Source organism: Thamnophis elegans, chromosome 6, assembly GCF_009769535.1.
Source record: "Thamnophis elegans isolate rThaEle1 chromosome 6, rThaEle1.pri, whole genome shotgun sequence".
Lineage (NCBI taxonomy): Eukaryota > Metazoa > Chordata > Lepidosauria > Squamata > Colubridae > Thamnophis > Thamnophis elegans.
In genome coordinates, this window is record NC_045546.1 from 2,091,377 (window position 1) to 2,116,224 (window position 24,848).

The window sequence follows — 24,848 nt, forward strand, 5'->3', positions numbered from 1 at the left end:
GAATCAGAGGTGTTATTCAGCCAGTTCTGACAGGTTCTGGAGAACCGGTAGCGGAAATTTCGAGTAGTTCGGAGACCCAGCAAATAGGCTGGGCCACTGCCTCCCAGCTGATCTTTTTTTTTTTGTTGGCCTGAACAAGGGAACAAAGCTTGAAAGCAGGTTAGTAGAGTGGTGAGGGAATGGGGATTTTGCAGTAACCTTTCCCCTGTCATGCCCACAAAGTCACATTCACAAAGCTACGCCTTCAGAACTGGTAGTAAAAAATTTTGAATTCCATTCCACTGAGTAGAATGTCTAAACTCCCAGCCCACAGGCTGGATGAGTCATGTGCTGGCCACGCCGACTCCCAGTTTAGTGAAGGGGTAGCATCAAAGCGTGTTAATTATAAGGCAACTGGCAGTTGGAACAGAGTTCTTTTCAGGTGGGGCGGGGGAGTAGAACGTCTAACTCCTGAGAATCAGAGCACGTTAATATAAGGCAACTGGCAGTTGGAACAGAGTTCTTTTCAGGTGGGGCGGGGGAGTAGAACGTCTAACTCCTTAGAATCAGAGCACGTTAATATAAGGCAACTGGCAGTTGGAACAGAGTTCTTTTCAGGTGGGGAGGGGGAGTAGAATCTCTATCTCAGCATCAGAGCTTGCTAATATAATACTGCATAAGAAATACTAATGATTGGATGGTCATTTCAAAAAATCATTTCTTAGTGAGCACCTAGAAGCCAAGAGGAACATACAATCTAAATTTCAAGTTTGTAGGATTTACAGTTCTGGAGATTTCGTGATGAGTGAGGGGTATTTGGCTTTTATATAGAGTCAGATGTTGCAATGATATGTGGCAAAGACCTTGGGAGACTGGGTGAAGAAATGCAGCCTAGGGAGTGGTTAGATAAGAGAGGACGTGGACCACAGCTGTATAATGGCTGGAGAAAGTTTCTCAGGCTGTAAAAGAGGCAGGAGGGAGATTTCGACTTTCAGACTTACAAGAATCTGCTGACATAATTAGTCCTTGACTTATGATCACAATTGATCCCAACATTTCTATCACTAAGCAAGGCAGTTGTTAAGTGAGGCTTCCCCCATTTTACAACCTTTCTTGCCAAAGATGTTCAGTTAATCACTGCGGTGGGTTAAGTTAGCAATACGGGTGTTAAGTGAATCTGGGTTTCCCCGTTGATTTTGTTCGTCAGAGGGTCACAAAACGGAATCGTACGACACCCGGGACACCGAAACCGTCGTAAATATGAGTCCGTTGCCAAGTGTCTGAATTTTGGCCATGTGATCATGGGGATGCGGCAACGGTCGTTAAGTGTGAAAAACGGTTCCTGGTGTCGTAACTTCGAACTGTCACTAAATGAATGGTTGTAAGTCGAGGGCTGTCTGTATAGCCACCTAGTTGTGTTTCCTGTTTGGTCTACCTCGCAAGGTTGATTCCATAAACCCAATTTACACGCCATTCAAAAGAGCAATCTGAAAGAGTCGCAATTCCAGTGAGACAATTAAAAGACCACAACACCAAGATAAGCAGGGATTAACACCAGACAAACAATCAAGCAGAAAACAATACCCCAATGAAGGAATTTCTAAGACAATCAATCAAGCAGGGAAACTATCCACAAAGCAATATCTTAACAAGGGAGCATCAGGGAGAAATCCACAGCTCCACCCCTGCAGTCAGGGCAAGCGGCTATATATAAACTGGAAGCAAACCTCACATCTGCTAGCGCTGATGATGTTACCTAATTAGGTGACGAAACGTCTGCAAGAAAATCGCCAAGCTTAGAGACCATCAAGGAGGCCCCAGCTCAAACCCAAGCTACAAATATTTTTCTACATCAGAAAAACAATACGATCGGAAGCAGATTTTCCTTTCTTCTTATTTCCAGACGGTGAATGCAAGCACCCATGTTAGCCATGAAAGCCGACTGGGTGACTTTGGGCCAATCACCAGGAGACTGGGAGTTCTAGTCCCGCTTTAGGCATGAAAGGCAGCTGGGTGACATTAGGCCAATTACTAGGAGACTGGGAGTTCCAATCTCACCTTAAGCATGAAAACCAGTTGAGTGACATTAGGCCAATTACCAGGAGACTGGGAGTTCTAGTCCCACCTTAAGCATGAAAACCAGTTGGGTGATTTTGGGCCAAACACCAGGAGACGGTGAGTTCTAGTCCTGCCTTAGGCATGAAAGCCAGCTGGGTGACATTAGGCCAATTACTAGGAGACAGTGAGTTCTAGTTCCACCTTAGGCATGAAAGCTGGCTGGGTGACTTTGGGCCGATTACTAAGAGATTGGGAGTTCTAGTCCCACTTTAGGCATGAAAGGCAGCTGGGTGACTTTGGGCCAAACACCAGGAGACAGTGAGTTCTAGTCCCAGTTTAGGCATGAAAGCCAGCTGGGTGACATTAGGCCAATTAGTAGGAGATTGGGAGATCTAGTCCCACCTTAAGCATGAAAACCAGTTGGGTGACTTTGGGCCAATCACCAGGAGACAGTGAATTCTAGTGCCACCTTAAGCAGGAAAGCCGGCTGGTGACTTTGGGCCAATCACCAGGACACAGTGAGTTCTAGTCCCACTTTAGGCATGAAAGGCAGCTGGGTGACTTTGGGCCAAACACCAGGAGACAGTGACTTCTAGTCCCAGTTTAGGCATGAAAGCCAGCTGGGTGACATTAGGCCAATTAGTGGAGACTGGGAGTTCTAGTCCCACCTTAAGCATGAAAACCAGTTGGGTGACTTTGGGCCAATCACCAGGAGACAGTGAGTTCTAGTCCCACTTTAGGCATGAAAGCAAGCTGGGTGACATTAGGCCAATTAGTAGAAGACTGGGAGTTCTAGTCCCACCTTAAGCATGAAAACCAGTTGGGTGACTTTGGGCCAATCACCAGGAGACAGTGAGTTCTAGTTCCACTTTAGGCATGAAAGCCAGCTGGGTGACATTAGGCCAATTAGTGGAGACTGGGAGTTCTAGTCCCACCTTAAGCATGAAAACCAGCTGGGTGACTTTGGGCCATCACCAGGAGATGGTGAGTTCTAGTCCTACCTTAGGCACGAAAGCCGGCTGGGTGACTTTGGGCCAGTCCCTCTCTTTGAGCCTAAACCCACTTCAGAGGTTGTTATTGCGGTGAAACAGAAGGAGGAAAATGTGCTGTGGATATGTTTGCCACCTTGAATTATTTGTAAAAACAATAAGGGAGGAATGCAAATAAATAAATACATTTCACAAATAAAGAACCAAACCCGCGGTGAACAATAAATCCACGGATTGGATTATTTTCTAGGTCAACTGGAGTTGCTGATCGAGGGAGCTGGGTTGGGAAGTTACAGGGCAGGAAGCGGGTTCAAAGTCTGGAATTTTTCCTAGCGCCAAATGCCAAGAGTTATTTCGCGAGCAAAGGGCGCCTGGTCAGCCCTGCCAAGCGGCTTCAACTTTACAACTGTTGGTCCTCGACTTATGACCCGCAACTGAGCCCAAGATTTCTGTGGCTAAGCGAGATATTTGTCAAGAGGAACTTTGCTCCGTTTTGAGACCTTTTCTCACCACGGTTGTTAAGTGAATCACTGCAGTTGTTAAATTAAGAACATGGTTGTTAAGTGAAACCGCCTTCCCCATCGACTTTGCTTGTCAAAAAGGGGGATCCGCAACCCCAGGGACACGGCGACCGTCATACATGTGAGTCAGTTGTCAATCAAACGACCCTGGGGATGCTCTGATGGTCATAAGTGTGAAAAATGCATAAATCCCCTGTTTTTAGTGCTGTTGTAACTTCGAACGCTCACTAAAATGAGCCGTTGTAAGTCGAGGACTACCTGTACAGGTTATGACCACAACTGAGCCCCAAATTTCCGTTGCTAAGCGAGGCGGTTAAGTGTGTTTTGTCCCGCTTTACGACATTTCTTGCCACGGTTGTTAAGTGAATCACTGCAGTTGTTAGCAAGACGGTTGTTAAGTGAATCTGACTTCCCCATTGAATTTGCTCGTCAGGAGGTCACAAAAGGGGATCACGCAACCCCGGGACACTGCGACCGTCATAAATACGAAGCAGTTGGCAAGTGCGTGAACTTCGATCGCGTGACCACGGGAAAACTGGAAAGGTTGTAAGTGTGAAAAACAGCCCAAAGTCCCTTTTTTCAGTCCCGTTGTCGGTTTGAACAGTCGCTAAGTGAATGGTCGTATGTCGGGGACTACGGGTTTTATTGGTGCTGGTGTTATGAGCAAAGCGCGGAACTATTTTAGCTCCATTGCGTGGGATGCCGGAGGTTAAACACAAAATTTAGATCTTTATCAACAAAACAAACAGAAGTGATTGCAGGTACACACACACACCACAGCTCAAAATTTCCATTGGCAAGCAAAGCAGCTGTGGAGTGAGCTCTGCCCCACTTTATGGCCTTTCTTGCCACTGCTGTTAAGTGAATCCCGGGACACGTATATTCGCCTTCGTTCGCGATACCTAATTTTCCTCTTCCTATTTTCCCTCTTAACAACAAACCTGTGAAGTTTGTTGGGCTAAGAGTAATTGGCCCAAAAGTCACCCAGTCGGCTTTCATGCCTAAGGTGGAACTAGAACTCACCGTCTCCTGGTGATTGGCCCAAAGCCACCCAGCGGGCTTTCATGCCTAAAGTGGAACTAGGACCCACCGTCTCCTGGTGATTGATCCAAAGTCATCCAACCGGCTTTCATGCCTAAAGTGGAACTAGAACTCACCGTCTCCTGGTGATTGGCCCAAAGTCACCCAGTCGGCTTTCATGCCTAAGGCGGAACTAGAACTCACCATCTCCTGGTGATTGGCCCAAAGTCACCCAGTCGGCTTTCATGCCTAAGGTGGAACTAGAACTCCCCGTCTCCTGGTGATTGGCCCAAAGCCACCCAGCCAGCTTTCATGCCTAAGGTGGAACTAGAACTCACCGTCTCCTGGTGATTGGCCCAAAGTCACCCAGCCGGCTTTCATGCCTAAGGTGGAACTAGAACTCACCGTCTCCTGGTGATTGGCCCAAAGTCACCCAGCCGGCTTTCATGCCTAAGGTGGAACTAGAACTCACCATCTCCTGGTGATTGGCCCAAAGTCATCCGGCTTTCTTTCATGCCTAAGGCAGGACTAGAACTCCCTGTCTCCTGGCGTCTAGGCCAGCTTCTTAACCACCGGGCCAATGGGGCTTCCTGCAAGGCCCAGCAAAAGGAGTCAGCTGTAAACGCAACACACACATCCAAAACACACACCTCCTAAACAAACAACAACAACAACAACAACACACACACACAAAAAAAAAACGTAGGAGAAAAAGAGAGATGGATAACCGTGTTAAGGATTTCAGTAGCTGCAACATGCAAAATTGGGGGGGGGGAATATTCCCCCCCCCTGGTTTTACAGCACCCCAATTGGGTGTCCAGAGTGGGAAGAGAGCCAGTGGATCACGGCAGATGTCACGACAAATGCCGAATTAGGCTATTTTAAGGCACCTCCCTCCCCCTCTCCCCTCCCCTCCCTCTGTTGCAGTGTTTCTCAACCTTGGCAACTTGAAGATGTCTGGACTTCAAGTCCCAGAATTCCCCAGCCAGCGAATGCTGGCTGGGGAATTCTGGGAGTTGAAGTCCAGACATCTTCAAGTTGCCAAGGTTGAGAAACACTGTTCTGTGTTGGCCTCTGAAATCGGACGGAGGGAGAAATAAATGACCAGGAGGGGGAAACCTCTTGGAGGAAATAGCAGGTGCAAGTTGCAAACACCGCCGTCCCTCCGCCCTCCTGTTGTAGCTACACAAAGCTGGACTGAGCCCTCCTGGTCATTTTCCAGAGAGGGATTAGATGCCCGCATTCTAAATTTCACACGCCCCGGTTTCAAGTTTCTTTTCTTTTGCCTTTGATTTACGGGCGACAAGAACGCCGCCGGTCGAGGAGGCTATTTGGGGACGTGGCAGGGAGGGGAGGGAGGGGTCTGTGTGGGGACAAGGCCGGCGTCAGCGCCACCCCCTCCCTCCCCTCCCCTAATGCCAGCGTCCGAAGTCTCCGGCCTTTGCACAGGAGGAGGGCAGTGTGGTCATTGCAAAAGGGACTCCCTTAAATGATTTCTAGAGGTCAGTTTGCTTTCCAAAGCACCCAAAGCGGGAAGAGGAAACAGTGGGTTGGACTAGATGACCTACAAGATCCCTTCTGCTCGTCTCTTGTTTTTGATTCATCAAGGAAGGAAGCTAACCTAGAATGAAGGAGAAACTTCCTGATAGGGAGAGCAGTTAACCAGTGTAACTGCTTGCCACCAGAAGTTGTGGGTGCTCCGCGGTGGTGGGTTTCCAATTTTTTTACTACCGGTTTAAACTGGGAAAAGGTTAAAAGACTACATTATTTAAAAATACATCACTGGCGGTTTTGAGGAAGAGAATGGACGGTCATTTGTCTTGAATGGTCTCCTGCTTGAGCTTGGGGTTGGACTAGAAGACCTCTAAGGTCCCTTCCGGCTCGATTCTCATTTTGTTCCTTTAAATTCGGCCTCCTTTGCCCCGGTTTCCAGATAATAGTAACAGAATAACCAAGTTGGAAGTGACTCAAAAGGTCATCTAGTCCAACCCCCTGCTCAGGCAGGAGACCCTACCCCATTTCAGACAATCTCTTCTTAAAAGCTTCCAATGACAGAGCACCAACAACTTCTTGTGGCAAGTTGTTCCACTGGATAATTGTCCTCCCCGTCACAAAATCCCTCCTTATTTCTAGATTGCGTCTCCTTGATTAGTTTCCATCTGTCGTTACTTCGCCTGGTTAGTCCTCGAACTTACAACCACCAAGGAGTCCCAAATTTCCCTTGCTAAGCAAGACGGTTGTTAAGTGAGTTTCCCCCCGTTTTACAACCTTCCTGGCCACGGTTGTTAAGTGAATCACTGCAGGTGCAGAGGGGGTGGTATTTAGTAATGGTATTTTGGCCTGGGTTGCAGAACCAGCAGCGACCCAGGCTGGCCACCGACTCATACTTACGACGGTTGGCGTAATCCTAGGGTCACATAAACTCCTTTTGCAACCTTCTGACGAGCAAAGTTGGCGGGGAAGCCAGATTCGTTTAACGACCGCGTGACTCACTTAACAACTGCAGGGATTCACTTAACCACTGTGGAAAGAGAAGTCGTAAAACGGGGCAAATTTCACTTAACAACTGTCTTGCTTAGCAACGGGCATTGTTTGGCCCAGCTCTGGTCGTAAGTCGAGGACTACCTGGGTCAGCCGGTTTGCAGGACTCCTAGCAAGCGGATGTAAAGTAGGAATGTTTTCTGCAACCGGACACAGATCTCGTGGTACGGGAGGAGGCCGGGCTGAACACAATGGCTGCCTTCACCCGGTGTGTCCCTGCCTGCAGATCAAATAATGCTTCAAGAAGCTTAAGAGGATTCCTGAAACCCTGGTGGAGATTCTTAAAGCATCACAAGGCACTGGCAGGGTTTCCACACACACGGGGGGGGATGCAAGGAAAGGAGTTCTTAGGGGGGGGGGTCATTCCTGGGGGGGGGGGTTGCCTTTTTCAATTAGCTTCTGAGACCATCTCAGACTCCTGTCCATCTGTCTGTCTGCCTATCCATCTATCCAATCCATTTATCATTGTCTCCATCTCTCTCTCTCTCTCTCTTTCTCCATCCACCCGTCCATCCATCTATCAGTATCTCTCTTTCTCTCTCCCTCTCTATCTGCATCCATTCACCTATCCACCCGTCCATCGATATCTATCTATCTATCTATCTATCTATCTATCTATCTATCTATCTATCTATCTATCTATCATCTATCTCCTATCTATCTATCTATCTATCTATCTATCTATCTATCTATCTATCATCTATCTATCTATCTATCTCTTATCAATCTATCTCTTATCTATCTATCTATCTATCTATCTATCTATCTATCTATCTATCTATCTATCATCTATCTCCTATCTATCTATCTATCTATCTATCTATCTATCTATCTATCTATCTATCTATCTATCTCTTATCAATCTATCTCTTATCTATCTATCTATCTATCTATCTATCTATCTATCTATCTACATCTATCTCTTATCTATCTATCTATCTATCTATCTATCTATCTATCTATCTATCATCTATCTCCTATCTATCTATCTCTTATCTATCTATCTCTTATATCTATCTATCTATCTATCTATCTATCTATCTATCTATCTATCTCCTATCTATCTATCTATCTATCTATCTATCTATCTATCTATCTATCTACATCTATCTCTTATCTATCTATCTATCTATCTATCTATCTATCTATCTATCTATCTATCTCCTATCTATCTATCTATCTATCTATCTATCTATCTATCTATCTACCTCCTATCTATCTATCCCTTATCTATCTATCTTTTATCTACATCTATCTATCTATCTATCTATCTATCTATCTATCTATCTATCTATCTATCATCTATCTATCTCCTATCTATCTATCTATCATCTATCTATCTACTATCTATCTATCTACTATCTATCTATCTACTATCTATCTATCTATCTATCTATCTATCTATCTATCTACATCTATCTCTTATCTATCTATCTATCTATCATCTATCTCCTATCTATCTATCTCTTATCTATCTATCTATCTCTTATATCTATCTATCTATCTATCTATCTATCTATCTATCTATCTATCTCCTATCTATCTATCTATCTATCTATCTATCTACATCTATCTCTTATCTATCTATCTATCATCTATCTCCTATCTATCTCTTATCTATCTATCTCTTATATCTATCTATCTATCTATCTATCTATCTATCTATCTATCTATCTATCTATCTATCTATCTCCTATCTCCTATCTATCTATCTATCTATCTATCTATCTATCTATCTATCTATCTATCTACATCTATCTCTTATCTATCTATCTATCTATCTATCTATCTATCTATCTATCATCTATCTATCTACTATCTATCTATCTACTATCTATCTATCTCCTATCTATCTAGCTCTTATCTATCTATCTCTTATCTACATCTCTATCATCTATCTATCTATCTATCTATCTATCTATCTATCTATCTATCTATCTATCTATCTATCATCTATCTATCTATCATCTATCTATCTATCATCTATCTACCTATCTATCTATCTATCTATCTATCTATCTCCTATCTATCTATCTATCTATCTATCTATCTATCTATCTATCTATCTATCATCTATCTATCTACTATCTATCTATCTCCTATCTATCTAGCTCTTATCTATCTATCTCTTATCTACATCTCTATCATCTATCTATCTATCTATCTATCTATCTATCTATCTATCTATCTATCTATCTATCATCTATCTATCTATCATCTATCTATCTATCATCTATCTACCTATCTATCTATCTATCTATCTATCTCCTATCTATCTATCTATCTATCTATCTATCTATCTATCTATCTATCATCTATCTACCTCCTATCTATCTATCCCTTATCTATCTATCTTTTATCTACATCTATCTATCTATCTATCATCTATCTATCTATCTATCTATCTATCTATCTATCTATCTATCTATCTATCATCTATCTATCTATCTATCTATCTATCTATCTATCTATCTATCTATCATCTATCTATCTACTATCTATCTACTATCTATCTATCTCTTATCTATCTATCTCTTATCTACATCTCTATCTATCTTTCTATCATCTATCTATCTATCTCCTATCTATCTATCTCTTATCTATCTATCTCTTATCTACATCTCTATCATCTATCTATCTATCATCTATCTATCTATCTATCTATCATCTATCTATCTATCATCTATCTATCTATCTGGAGTCTCTTAGTCTTTCTTTCCTAATTATGTAATGGAGTGACGCTGACTCTATCTATCTATCTATCTATCTATCTATCTATCTATCTATCTATCTATCTATCTATCTATCTATCTATCATCTATCTCTCTCTCCATCCATCCCCCACTCCAAGAAAATTCATAAAATGATGCAACATGCTTAACTCTCTTGCATAGCAAAAGAAATTTCGGACTCAACTGTGGTCATAGGTCGAGGGCCACCGCCAGTGCGGGATGCAAGAATTTGAGGGCGAGGTTCATCAGTAAATCCAAGTTAACTTTGGTGCCATTTCTGCGCATTTATATGCCGGCACGTGGGGATGAATAATAGCCCATTCCTTTTTGAAAGGATTTTTTGAAATGTGAGCTTGCAAAGGGAAGCAAAGAATGATGTAAGTGAAATTAAGGGCGTGTTACTCACAGCAGATAGTAAGAGGAAGGGAGGGGACACTTATGAATCAGTGTGGTTGCAGCGTCCACCCAGCGAGAGACTACGGCTACCCTGCTTTAAAGCAGGCAGCTGCTTTCCTGCAGAAAAGGACTTTTTGCAATTTTTGCAACATCGAAATGACTGGGTTAATCTCATGCAGGAAAAGTAGAAGCCGTACAGGCTGACACAGAAACTTGTGAATAGCAGAGCTGAAATCCCCCTCGAGGTTATTAAGGTCATTCACTGATGCTGGAGCTTCCCCAATTGTGTGTGTGTGTGGGGAGAGGCAGCGTTTCTTCATTTATAACCAAGATCACACGTCTCAACTTTTCTCTGTTTACTTGAGTAAGGTTGGAAGTAAACTTTGGAAATAACTGAAGGCGGCAAGCATAGCTAATAGTCTTTCTTCCTCCTATTATCCCCACACAACAACCCTGTGAGGTGGGCTCGGCTGAAAGTAACGGGCCCAAAGTCACCCAGAGAGGCTTTCATGGCTAAGGCGGGACTAGAACTCACCGTCTCCTGGTGATTGGCCCATAGTCAGACAACTAGCTCTCATGTCTAAGGCGGGACTAGAACTCACCGTCTCCTGGTGATTGGCCCATAGTCAGACAACTAGCTTTCATGGCTAAGGCGGGACTAGAACTCACCGTCTCCTGGTGATTGGTCCATAGTCTGACAACTAGCTTTCATGGCTAAGGCGGGACTAGAACTCACCGTCTCCTGGTGATTGGCCCATAGTCAGACAACTAGCTTTCATAGCTAAGGCGGGACTAGAACTCACCGTCTCCTGGTGATTGGTCCATAGTCTGACAACTAGCTTTCATGTCTAAGGCGGAACTAGAACTCACCGTCTCCTGGTGATTGGTCCATAGTCAGACAACTAGCTTTCCTGTCTAAGGCGGGACTAGAACTCACCGTCTCCTGGGGATTGGTCCATAGACTGACAACTAGCTTTCATGTCTAAGGCAGAACTAGAACTCACCGTCTCCTGGTGATTGGTCCATAGTCTGACAACTAGCTTTCATGTCTAAGGCGGAACTAGAACTCACCGTCTCCTGGTGATTGGTCCATAGTCTGACAACTAGCTTTCATGTCTAAGGCGGAACTAGAACTCACCGTCTCCTGGTGATTGGTCCATAGTCTGACAACTAGCTTTCATGTCTAAGGCGGAACTAGAACTCACCGTCTCCTGGTGATTGGTCCATAGTCTGACAACTAGTTTTCTGTCTAAGGCGGGACTAGAACTCACCGTCTCCTAGTGATCGTCCGTCAGCCAGCTGGCTTTCACGGCAAAGGTCGGACTAGAACTCACCATTTCCTAGCGATTGCAAAGCCACTCGGGAGATTTTTTCTGGAATAGTTTAGGCTTTCCTGCCTGAGCAGAGGGTTGGACTAGAAGACCTCGAAGGTCCCTTCCAATTCTTGTTCTCCTATATTCTGCTTTCATCTCTGAAAGGTGGAGCAGAATAAAATCCCCCAGCAGGCAGAAATCTAACAGGTTACGGGGCTGCGAGGCTTCTATTTAAGGAGAGGAAGGGAGGTGCTGTGTTCAAAAAAGGAGAACATGTTTGAACATTGCACGCTTAATCCTGTTCATGCGGCACCACAATCCGTTCTGCCGCATCATCAATCTTCTAAATCCTTCACGCCCATCTTGTCTAGAATAGAATAACAAGAGTTGGAAGGGACCTTGGAGGACTTCTAGTCCAACCCCCTGCTCAGGCAGGAAACCCTACACCTCTTCAGACAAATGGTTATCTCAACATCTTCTTAAAGACTTCCAGTGTTGGGGCATTCATAACTTCTGGTGGCAACTTCTGTTCCACTGGTTAATTGTTCTGATTATCAGATAATTTCTCCTTAGTTCTAAGTTGCTTCTCTCCTTGATTAGTTTCCACCCATTGCTCTTCTTGTTCTGCCCTCAGGTGCCTTGGAGAATAGCTTGACTCCCTCTTCTTTGGGGCAACCCCTGAGATATTGGAAGACTCCTATCATGTCTCCCCTGGTCCTTCTTTTCATTAAACCAGACATGCTAGGAGGAACAAAGGACACACCCAAATCAAGAAATTGTGTATACACCTGAATTAGACTGTGCTGTTTCTCGGTATCATATATGTGGTTATCTGCATAATTTGGTATTTATATTTTGTCCTGTTTACGTGGAGTCTATTGGAAGTGGTGTATATTTGAGAGCTGAATGCAACGAAATCTCATTTTAAGGCATGCCAATTTGCATACATTGAAAGTGACCATAAAGTTATTCTGAGTCTAAAAAAGAAAACTTATTGCTAGTCACAAGGTCACGAAAAGGGGATTCCCCGGGGACACTGCGACCGTCGTAAATGTGAGTCGGTGGCCAAGCATTTGAATGCTCATCCCATGATGTTGACATGGTTGTAAGTGTGAATACGGGACTCACAGCCACAACTGAGCCCCAAATTTAGGTGGCTCAACGAGAAATTCGTTAAGTGAGTTTCGCCCCGTTTGACGGGTTGTTAAGTAATTGTTGCAGTGAATTGTTGCAGTAATTAAACCAACTTGTTTAATTACTGGATGGCGTTGGGCGACATAGAACACAAGAAATAGAATAATAGAGTCGGAAGGGACCTTGGAGGTCTTCTAGTCCAACCCCCAGCAAGGTCGAATAGATCCCCAAGGTTAAATTTGATAAGGAAGAAAGCAAATCAATCAATCAATCAACCTCAGAAGGTTTTTCGGTATCATTGCTCAGTCTTGGTAGGTGTGGGGTCTTCAACTCCCAGAATTCCCCAGCCGCCATTATTCTCATTCCTACTTCAGACTTTCTCCCTCTCAGCAACTGTAAGCGGGGTGGATTTCAACTCCCAGAATCCCCAGCTGGAGTGACTCCATATCCCATGGGAGTGTTATTCCATTTCAGCAAATTTAAGCTGGGTGGATATTGCTGGCTGGGGAATTCTGGGAGTTGAAGTCCACCACGCTTAAGAAGAAGAATAAGAAACACTGCTATGGCATCTGGAGCCATGACAGCACTGGGGAATTCTGGGAGTTGAAGTCCACCCAGTTTAAATTTGCTGAGGGTTAGGGATATGGAATCATGGCCGCTGGGGAATTCTGGGAGTTGAAGTCCACCCAATTTAAGTTTCTTGAGGGGAAGAACACTATTATGGGATATGGAGTCATGGCAGCTGGGGAATGCTGGGAGTTGAAGTCCACCCAGTTTAAATTTGCTGAGGGGAACAAACACTATTATGGGATATGGACTCATGGCGGCTGGGGAATTCTGGGAGTTGAAGTCCACCCAGTTTAAATTTGCTGAGGGGAACAAACACTATTATGGGATATGGACTCATGGCGGCTGGGGAATTCTGGGAGTTGAAGTCCACCCAGTTTATATTTGCTGAGGGGAACAAACACTGTTATGGGATATGGAGCCATGGCGGCTGGGGAATTCTGGGAGTTGAAGTCCACCCAGTTTAAATTTGCTGAGGGGAACAAACACTATTATGGGATATGGAGTCCTGGCGGCTGGGGAATTCTGGGAGTTGAAGTCCACCCAGTTTAAATTTGCTGAGGGGAACAAACACTATTATGGGATATGGACTCATGGCGGCTGGGGAATTCTGGGAGTTGAAGTCCACCCAGTTTATATTTGCTGAGGGGAACAAACACTATTATGGGATATGGAGTGATGGCGGCTGGGGAATTCTGGGAGTTGAAGTCCACCCAGCTTAAATTTGCTGAGGAGAACAAACACTATTATGGGATATGGACTCATGGCGGCTGGGGAATTCTGGGAGTTGAAGTCCACCCAGTTTATATTTGCTGAGGGGAACAAACACTATTATGGGATATGGAGTCATGGCGGCTGGGGAATTCTGGGAGTTGAAGTCCACCCAGCTTAAGTTTGCTTTGAGGAAGAAATACTCCTATGGCAGTGTTTCTCAACCTTGACAACTTGAAGATGTCCTGACTTCAACTCCCAGAATTCCCCAGCCAGCATTCGCTGGCTGGGGAATTCTGGGAGTTGAAGTCCGGACATCTTCAAGTTGCCAAGGTTGAGAAACACTGTCCTATGGTATCTGGAGCCATGCTGGCATTGGGGAATTCTGGGAGTTGAAGTCCTTCCGGCTTCAAGTTCCCAAGGCTGAGAATTGCAGAGGTTTTCCCCCCCAGTTTTAAACCTCTGGCAAGGATCAGCCAGAAGGAATGCAGGTGTGAGACCTTCGTCCTGCCCGGGTCCTCATGAAATGTGAGAATGCCGAATTCCAAAGACTCTCTTTTGATTCCAGAGCTTATTGTTCAACAGCCAGGCTCCGATACCGCGAGAACAAAGGGCCGGCTGGCGGAAAGGTCAGGCCTGGCCACAGGGCGACCCATCGGACATCAGTGGGAGAGGAATAAACAGCTCCAAGCCCAGATAGGCTGGGGGGGAAAGACTGGGGCAGTCGGATTTGGAGATTTCCAGGCAAATCTCTGCTTTCCAAACCGCAGAGGGTCTCCTGCAATGCAGAAAATTCTGCAATCTCCCTTTTTTCAAGGGCCGGCAGGCATTCGCTGCCGTTTCAACCGAGAAATAAAACTCTACGGATGAAGGGGAAGCTTGCAGAAAACCATACAGTCGTCTTAAGGTCTTACGCGGCCGCGATTGAGGCCGGAATTCCTATTAAGCGCAGGAGGACGCTTGCGAAGCAAGTTTCGTCCAATTTTTACACTGGGTTTTTTGGCCAGGATTTGTTAATAGCAATAGCAATAGCAGTTAGACTTATATACCGCTTCATAGGGCTTTCAGCATATCGCCCCCACAGTCTTTGTCCTCATTTTACCCACCTCGGAAGGATGGAAGGCTGAGTCAACCTTGAGCCGGTGAGATTTGAACCGCCAAACTGCAGATAACAGTCAGCTGAAGTGGCCTGCAGTACTGCACCCTAACGACTGCGCCACCTCGGCTCTTACGAAAAGGACTAGTCTAGTCCAGCCTTAGGCATGAAAGCCGGCTGGGTGACTTTGGGGCCTTTCACTAGGAGATGGTGAATTCCAGTTCTGCGTCAGGCACAAAAACTCACTAGGAGATGGGGAGTTCTAGTTCCGTCTTAGGCATGAAAGCCGGCTAGGCCAATTACCAGGAGATGGTGAGTTCTAGTCCAGCCTTAGGCATGAAAGCCGGCTGGGTGACTTTGGGGCCTTTCCCTAGGAGAGGGTGAGTTCTAGTTCTGCCCTAGGCACAAAAACTGGCTGGGTGACTTTGAGCCAATGACCAGGAGATGGTGAGTTCTAGTTCTGTCTTAGGCATGAAAGCCAGCTGGGCGACTTTGGGGCCTTTCATTAGGAGATGGTGAGTTCTAGTCCAGCCTTAAGCATGAAAACTGGTTTGTGTGACTTTGGACCAGTCACCAGGAGACAGTGAGTTCTAATCCCACCTTAGCCATGAAAACTGGTTTGTGTGACTTTGGACCAATCCTAGGAGATGGTAAATTCTAGTTTCGCCTTAGTCACGAAAGCCAGCGGGATGACTTTGGGCCAATCGCTAGGAGACCGTGAGTTCCTGAATTCCTCAACCAGCGTTTCCCAGAATCCCCCAACCTGAATGCAAGTTGAAAGTCCCCACATCTTAAAACTGCTGAGGTGGAGAAACGCTGGTTTAGAATGGATTCAGGTTACAGACAAGCAAATCCTGATGAAATCCTAGCAAAATTTGATCCGCGTAAAAAACTGAGGGGGGAATCGATGATCTAAGGAGATGGGAGCCTCTTTTTTGTTGGATTTGTTCAAGATGGAAGCTGGATTTCCTCTGTCTGGGATCATTGGATGTGGGTTCCTGCCCTGAGAAAACGGGGTCAGGCTAGATGACCTCAAGGATTTAAAAAAAAAAAAAGAGATGATCTGAAGCATCTCTTCCATCCTGTTCAGAAAAAGAGATTAAGTGGCTGATCTGGGATACGGCAGGCACATTTACACACAGTGTAACATCCCAAATGTCAAATACTCTTCGAAAAGAGTACATACAGCGGCAAATCTTGGTGTTTGGGGGTTTGTTGTTTCTGTTACATCTGTTGATTGATCGGAATTGGAGTCCTGTGACCATGACAGTCCTCCAGTTTGCAAGAAATGATTTAAGTTCCCGTAATTGCCACATTTTGCACAATATCCTGCTCATTTACTCCTTGCTTCAGAGACCAACGACAATACATAGAATGAATAAGGAGGTACGTAGGTGGATTTCTATCCATTTCATTCATAATTAATCACCGTGAGGTTTTATATTCTCATTTTTTATCTGATAAGGCGGCCAGAGCGGCTTAATAGTGAGATGAGCGGCTTATACATTTAATAAATAAATAAGTAAAATATCTTTCACCTAATCAAACAACCACATATTCCTAGCCCAGGTCCTTGGGGGGTGTAGAAAGATGGAGTGTGTTATCCATGGAGTCGTACCAAAATGTTTGGAGGGACCAGACGGCAAAACCATCAAAATATTTCATTGCACAGGAAGTGCCAAAAATGGATGGCCATTAGAGGCCAGCAAAGAGTTGTGATTTTTCTGCCTGTCTCTTTACCGCCATCTTGAGGATATCTGGTTATTGCAGCTTCCTTTTTTAAAAAACTTTATATGCAGGGAGTCCTCGACTTACAACCAGAGTTGAGCCCAACATTTCTGTCGCTAAGTGAAACACTTCAATGATTTTTGCCCCGTTTTACGACAGTTCATGCCACTGTTGTTAAATGAATCATTTCCGTTGTTAAGTTAGTAACAGGGTTGTTAAGTGAATCTGGCTTCCCCATTGCCTTTGCTCGTCCTAAGGTCACAAAAGGGGGTCACATGACCCCAGGATACTCCAACCGTCATAAATATGAGTCAGTGGCCAAGTGTCCGAGTTTTGATCACCTAACCACAGAGATGCTGCAACGGTCATAAGCATGAAAAACCGTGATAAGTCACTTTTTTCAGTGCCGTTGTAACTTACAACAGTCACTAAGAGAACTGTTGTAAATTGAGGACTATCTGTATTTCACATTATTTAACACTAAGCCTCCTTCCCAGTGTGAAAAATGGTCATAAGTGACTGTTTTCAGCGCTGTCGTAACTTCGAAGGGTCGCTAAATGAGCTGTTCAAAGTTAAGGACTACCTGCACCAAAACGGATGATCAGAAGGGGTCAGCAAAGAGTTTGAGATTGGCTGTGCGTCTCATTATTGCCATCTTGAGGACATCTGGATATTGCAGCTTCCATGTTTTCTTTTTCCTCCCCTTTTAATTCATATAGGCTCACTGGCATTAATTCTAATTGTTCGAAAAACTTTGGTGTAGTACTTTTGCCAATGATTCATCTCTCATTAAAAACAGGGCCAGGACACTTAACTATGCTAGAACCTCCTGAATATCAATTTTTTCCCCACTAAAGCAGGGTTTTTCAACATTGGCAACTGGAAGATGGCTGGACTTCAACTCCCAGGATTCCCCAGGCAGCTTCAAAAATGAAAAATACTGTTTTTACAGGTAGGTTAATTTATTCAAAGGATCATCCACTACTTCCGGGGGGATCTCCGTGAATTTAGAGGCTCGCAAATTTCCAGGTGCTGTTGCTAAACCCCTCAACCATTGGTACCATGTTAAGCAAACAAGACAATTAAATCTAAACTTAAATAATCACAGAAGGCTGTCTTGGGTATTACCTAACCCGGTCAGGAATGCAATCCTTGTGTCATCACACAACGATGCAACCTTCACACCACCAAGAAACCCTTTGCTGTGTCTGGGGTGTTAGCCAAGGTTGTATGAATACTATTGTGGGTTCTGCCTGGGTCCTAATCAGTCGACAAGGGATTGTATAACTGTGTGTTGCTATTTCTTCTTCTTCTCCTCCTCCTTCTTTTTCTTCCTCCCTCTTTTTTTCATTAAGCATGAAACTCAACTGAACATTTAAAAATTATTACAAATATCATTTCTTCTTCTTCTCCTCCTCCTTCTCCTCCTCCTCCTTCTCTTTCTTCCCTCTTTTATTCATTAAGCATGAAATTCAGTCAACTGAACATTTAAAAATTATCAAAAATATCATTTCTTCTTCTTCTTCTTCTCCTCCTCCTCCTCCTCCTCCTCCTCCTCCTCCTCCTCTTTCTTCTTCCCTCTTTTATTCATTAAGCATGAAACTCAGTCAACTGAACATTTAAAAATTATCAAAAATATCATTTCTTCTTCTTCTTCTCCTCCTCCTCCTCCTCCTCCTCCTCTTTCTTCTTCCCTCTTTTATTCATTAAGCATGAAACTCAGTCAACTGAACATTTAAAAATTATTACAAATATCATTTCTTCTTCTCCTCCTCCTCCTTCTCCTCCTCCTCCTTCTCTTTCTTCCCTCTTTTATTCATTAAGCATGAAATTCAGTCAACTGAACATTTAAAAATTATCAAAAATATCATTTCTTCTTCTTCTTCTTCTCCTCCTCCTCCTCCTCCTCCTCCTCCTCCTCTTTCTTCTTCCCTCTTTTATTCATTAAGCATGAAACTCAGTCAACTGAACATTTAAAAATTATCAAAAATATCATTTCTTCTTCTCCTCCTCCTCCTCCTCCTCTTTCTTCTTCCCTCTTTTATTCATTAAGCATGAAACTCAGTCAACTGAACATTTAAAAATTATCAAAAATATCATTTCTTCTCCTCCTCCTCCTCCTCCTCCTTCTCTTTCTTCTTCCCTCTTTTATTCATTAAGCATGAAACTCAAGTCAACTGAGCATTTAAAAATTATCACAAATATCATTTCTTCTTCTTCTTCTTCTTCTTCTTCATATTATTGTTATCATTATTTCTAATATTGTTACTGTTACTATATCATCATCACTAACATTGATATTTTTATTATAATAGTTTATAACAGATAGTTATAATAAATAAACTATAATAAAGACTGGATTATCAGCACCTCTCCTCAACAGGAGACCGGAACCTACAATTAAAGTTTTCCGTAGCTGCACACAAGTCACAATCCAGGTTTGCAGCTAGTCCTCGACTTACGACCACAATTGAGCCCCAAAATTCTATTGCTAAGCGAGTCAGCTGTTAAGTGAGTTTTTAATCCATTTTACAACTTTTCTTGCCACGGTTGTTAAGCAAGTCGCTGCCGTCGTTAAGTTAGCCACCCGGCTGTTAAGTGAATCCCCGTTGGCTTTGCTTGTCAGAAGGTCGCAAAAAGGGATCCTGTGACCCCCCCCCCAAGACACTGCGACCGTCATAAGTACATACATGCCAGTTGCCAAGTGTCCGAGTTTGGACCACGTGACTACAATGGTCATAAGTGTGAAAAACGGTCATAAGTAATTTTTTTCAGTGCCTTTGTAACTGAAACGGTCACTAAACGAATCATTATAAGTCAAGGACTCCCTGTAGTTGACGCATCGTTGGGTAGAATGGAAAGGCAGGATGTCACTGAGTGCAGACAGTTCTCGACTTGTGACCAAAATTACAACGGGTCCCCAGGAAGGTATTTGCGACCTGAAGTTACGACGGCCACCCGATCCTGCCAGCCAGTGGTCGTAGCATTGTTTTGGGGGCACTTGGCAACTGGTTGGCATTTATGACTATCTGCCGTATCCCATGTTTACGCAACCACAATTTACAACTACAATTTTACAACCAGTTTTTAGAAGAACTGCCCAGCGAGTTTGATCAACTAGCAGGGCACAAAATGATTGTAAAACCGGGCTCGGTAGCCTGATGACCAGTTTTACGACCGCCCTGTCTTGCGACTGTAATAGGCGGGTGGCAACAGGCAGTCCTCAACTTAAGACCACAACGGAGCCCAAATTTTATGTTGCTGAGTGAGAAATTAAATCAGTCCCGTGGTACGACTTTCCTCGCCGTCTCTGTTAAGTGAATCCCTGCAGTTCTTAAATTAGTAGCACCGTCGTTAAGCGGATCTGGTTTCCCCGTTGACTTTGCCCTGTCCGAAGGTCGCAAAAGGGGACCGCACGACTCCGGGACCGTCATAAATGTGAGTCCATTGACAAGCATCTGAATGTCAATCTTGTGGCCATGGGGATGCTGTGACCGTCATAAGTATGAAAATTGGTCATAAGTCACTGTTTTCAGTGCCATTGTAACTTTAGCTGTCACTACACAAATTATCGTAAGCCGAGGACTATCTGTGTTTAGAAGCAGTCCTCGACTTATGACCATAATGGGAAAGCACAATTATGGTCAGAAGTTAAGGACTGCTTCGAAATAAACACTTTTCCCCCACGGATTTAAGCGTGTCTTATTTTTTACAAGCTGTTATTCAGTTGGCTTTTACCGGGGATTATGGGGGATGTGATGAAACCCAGCACTATCTGAATGACTCTGAGCTGGAGAAAAGGCTTAATTTAGTTAGGACTAATATTCGATGTCACTCATTAAATTGTTCGGCTATCAAAACCTTCAGCCTGCCAGCAAACGGTTACATATTAAACTGAGATTTCTGTTTAAATCCACCAACTCCTCAAATACTAACAAATAATATAACTAGAACACCATAATAAAAACGCTTTTAAAATCAGGGTGTGTGTTTTTTTTTTCTTAAAATCATCCAGGAAGATTTGAATATTTTAAATATTTTAGAAAAGACAGTTTGTAGATGTGGACAGTTACAGATATCTCATATTAAAATGTTAAACGTTTTGATGTTTTTAAAAAGAGAGCTAGAGATACGGCTGGGGAATTCTGGACATTGAGTTCCTTCACGATGCCAGATTTGAAAAACGCAGCTCTATAAACACAAGAAATGGGGAGTAATTTTTTTTTTCCAGATTTAACTTTCATCTTATACCACAAACCCCGGCAACTCTAAAATATTTTGACATATAACCAGACCTGAGCCCCAAATTTCCATTCTTAAGCGAGACAGATCTTAAGTGAGCTTCGTCCCACGTTACAGCCTTTCTTGCCACCGTTGTTAAGTGAATCACTGCAGTTGTTAAGTTAGTAAGAAAGTCGTTAAGTGAATCTCGTGTCTCCATTGACTTTCCTTGCCGGAAAGTCCCAAAAATTGGACCGCGTGACCCTGGGAACAGCAAGCATCATAAATAGGAACCAATTGACAAGCATCCAAATTTTGATCCCCTGACCATGACGGATGGCGTAACGGTTGTAAGTGTGGAAAAACGGTCGTAAGTCATATAAACTGTCATAAATCAGATTATAACATAAATCACAGTATAACGAAGATGATTAGGGCACCGGAGACTAAAACATATGAAGAACGGTTGCAGGAACTAGGTATGTCTAGTTTAATGAAAAGAAGGACTAGGGGAGACATGATAGCAGTCTTCCAATATCTCAGGGGCTGCCCCAAAGAAGAGGGAGTCAAGCTATTCTCCAAAGCACTTAAAAGCAGGATGATGGAAATTAATTCAGGAGAGAAGCAACCTGGATCTAAGGAGAAATTTCCAGAAAGTAAGGACAATTAACCTGTGGAACTATTTGCCACCAGAAGTTGTGGGTGCCTCCATCCCTGGAGGATTTTAAGAAAAGATTGGACTGGCATTTCTCTGGAATGGTATGGCGTCTCCTGCTTGAGCAGAGGGCTGGACTAGAAGACCTCCAAGGTCCCTCCCAATTCTCCTGTTATTCTGTTATTGGAACTGGAGTCTCCCGGTCATGTTCAGATGTTGTCTGATATCCTAGATCAACCTTGGGCAGGTCCCAACCTATTTAAAGCCAGAGGTGAGAAAATGGATTCTAAAAATAGCAGGAAGGGTGGCTGAGTGGGAACCAGGGAAGGGAAGAGAGAGAACTGATCGAAAACGTAGAGAGGGTAACCTTCCGTAAACTGCGCAAGAAGAAAAGCAGAATAAAATGTAAAACGGATAGCAGAGTAGCAGAATTGGAAGGGAGCTTGGAGGTCATCTAGTCCAACCCCCTGCTCAGGCAGGAGACCCTATATTATTCCGGAGAAATGATTGTCTAATCTCTTCTTAAAAACCTCCAGTGAGAGGGAGGGAGGGAAGGAAGGAAGGAAGGAAGGAAGGAAGGAAGGAAGGAAGGATAGCAGAATAACAGAGCTGGAAGGGACCCTGGAGGTCTTCTAGTCCAACCCCCTGCTTAGGCAGAAAACCCTATATCATTCCAGAAAATGGTTGTCTAATCTCTTCTTAAAAACCTCCAGTGAGACGGAAGGAAGGAAGGATGGAAGGAAGGAAGGAAGGAAGGAAGGAAGGAAGGAAAGAAGGAAGGATAGCAGAATAACAGAGTTGGAAGGGAGCTTGGAGGTCATCTAGTCCAACCCCCTGGGCTTGTGGCGCAGGGTCAGGAAAACCCTTTCTTGGGTTTCCCCTTGGGAGTGGGTGCTCCCACACTGGAAGTTTTTAAGAAGAGATCCAGACAGCCCTTTGTGTGAAACAGTAGAGGGCTTCCTGCCTGAACAGGGGGTTGGACTAGAAGACCTCTGAGGTCCCTTCCCACTCTGTGGTTCTATTATTGTAGAACAGGAGAGAGCTGGGCAAAAGCAGAAAATTGACAGCTCCGGTTAGGGAAAAAGTGTGGATGAAATTGGATGCTGATTGAAAGTCCCTTTTGGATCTTTTTTTTTGCATGAAACAGGAAACAAAACCAAATTAGGATATGTGGCTTTGTTGACTGGAAACAATAGTAGAAAGAAAAATATAAAGTTGTATAGTAGACATGGATCCAGTGTTTAGTTTACATTTATATTTCCTTCTTTTTCCTGCACTTTCAGTTTCTTTCATTCCTTCAGCCTCCCTCTCTCCTTCCCTCCCTTCCTCTTTCTGTCCTTCCTTCGCCCCTTTCTCCTTCATTACTTCTTTCTTTCTTTCTCTCCCTCTTTCTTGTCTTCCTTTCTCCCTCTCCTTCGTTTTTTCTTTCTTTTCTTTCTTTCTTTCTTGGGTCATTCCTACTTTCTTTTCTTCCTTTCCTCTTTTCTATCTCCTTCCTCCCTCCTTCTCCTTTCTCTTTGTTTCCCTTCCTCCTTTCTTTTTCTTTCTTAATTTTCTTTCTTTTTCTTTCTTAATTTTCTTTCTTTTTCTTTCTTTCTCTTTCTTTCTATCTCCCTCTTTTCTTTTTCTTTTCTTCCCCTTTCTTTCTCTAATCCCTCCCTCTTTCTTTCTTTCTTTCCTTTCTCTTTCTTGTCTTCCTTTCTCCCTCTCCTTCGTTTTTTCTTTCTTTCCTTTCTTTCTTTCTGGTGCCATTCCTTCTTTCTTTTCTTCCTTCCCTCTTTTCTATCTCCTTCCCCCCTCCTTCTCCTTTCTCTTTCTTTTTCTTTGTTTCCCTTCCTCCTTTCTTTTTCTTTCTTAACTTTCTTTTTATTTTTCTTTCTTTCTATCTCCCTCTTTTCTTTTTCTTTTCTTCCTTCCTTCTTTCTCTACTCCCTCCCTCTTTCTTTCTTTCTTTCTCTTTCCTTTCTTTTTCTTGTCTTCCTTTCTCCCTCTTCTTTCTTTTTTCTTTCTTTCCTTTCTTGCTTTCTTGTGTCATTCCTTCTTTCTTTTCTTCCTTCCCTCTTTTCTACCTCCTTCCTCCCTCCTTCTCCTTTCTCTTTCTTTTTCTTTGTTTCTCTTCCTCCTTTCTTTTTATTTTCTTCCTTCCTTCTTTCTCTACTCCCTCCCTCTTTCTTTTTTTCCTTTCTCTTTCCTTACTTCCCCCCCTCCCTCTTTCTTTCTTTCTTTCTCTTTCTTTCTTTCTCTTTCTTTTTCTCTTTCTTTCTTTCTTTCTCTTTCTTTCTTTCTTTCTTTCCCATTTCTTTCTTTCTCACCCTCCCTCCCTCGCTTGCTTTCCTCTCTCCCTTTCCTTTCCTTTCCTTTCCTTCCCTTCCCGTCCCTTCTTCTCTTTCCCTTACTTGAAACACCAGCTTCTGTGAGTTTTCATCTTCCTCGCTGTAACTTTCAATGAAGCTGTTATCAAGGGAGCCAGAGACTGCCGGAATGCGCCCAGAGGCAATCCGAAGCACATCGCACCCGGCTGGTTTCAGCAATCTGTACACATCATAAGCTGTGCCACCTCACCCCCCCCCCCCCGTTCCCCCGCCCCCCACTTACCCTTCCAGGGTTATTCCCGAGTTGGCTGTCTCTCACGTTGCTTGGCTCCTTTTGGGGTTCATCTTCAACCCCCCAACGGGAAGGCTGCCTTCATTCCCCTCCTCTGGACCTTCCGTGTTTTCTCCCAGAGATGTTGCTCCAGCCAAAGCTGCCTGAAACCAGCAGCCTCCACCGCAACAGAGTTGGTGGTGAAAGAGGAGAAGAAGAGGAAGGAGGAGGCGTGCCCGCTGGTGCCTTCCCAGGGCCAACCCGTGCTTGGATGGCCCAGGAGGGAGGGCACCGGCTCTTTGCCGCTCGCTCCCCCCCTGCTCAACTCTTTGCCGCTCACTCCCCCCTCTGTTCAACTCCAAAGCAAAGTCGGGACAAAACTTCGGCAAAACTTTTAACTCTTGGTCAGAGAAAGGGATATGAACCGAAGTCCAAAGTGACTCCTTGCTGCCCCCAGGTGTCCAAGCCCAGAATTGACACTCTTGTTCAACTCAAAGGTGATTTTTTTCCCCCCCAAGAGGCGACTGTAATTTCTGGTTTTTCTTTGAAAGCGTTTCGCTTCTCCTCCTAGAAGCTTCTTCAGCTCTGACTGGATGAAGGGATG

The 24,848-nt window shown here is 44.0% G+C and overlaps 1 protein-coding gene across 1 annotated transcript in view; it reads right to left on the reverse strand.

Moving 5' to 3' along the window:
* The window catches only part of LOC116510340 (P2Y purinoceptor 2-like), a 37,581-nt gene extending 12,982 nt beyond the window's left edge, over positions 1–24,599 (reverse strand). Inside the window, exon 1 of the mRNA XM_032219851.1 lies at positions 24,257–24,599. The gene's annotated coding sequence lies outside the window, so the exon portion shown is untranslated. The remainder of the gene's footprint in view (positions 1–24,256) is intronic.
* Positions 24,600–24,848: the final 249 nt, after the last annotated feature.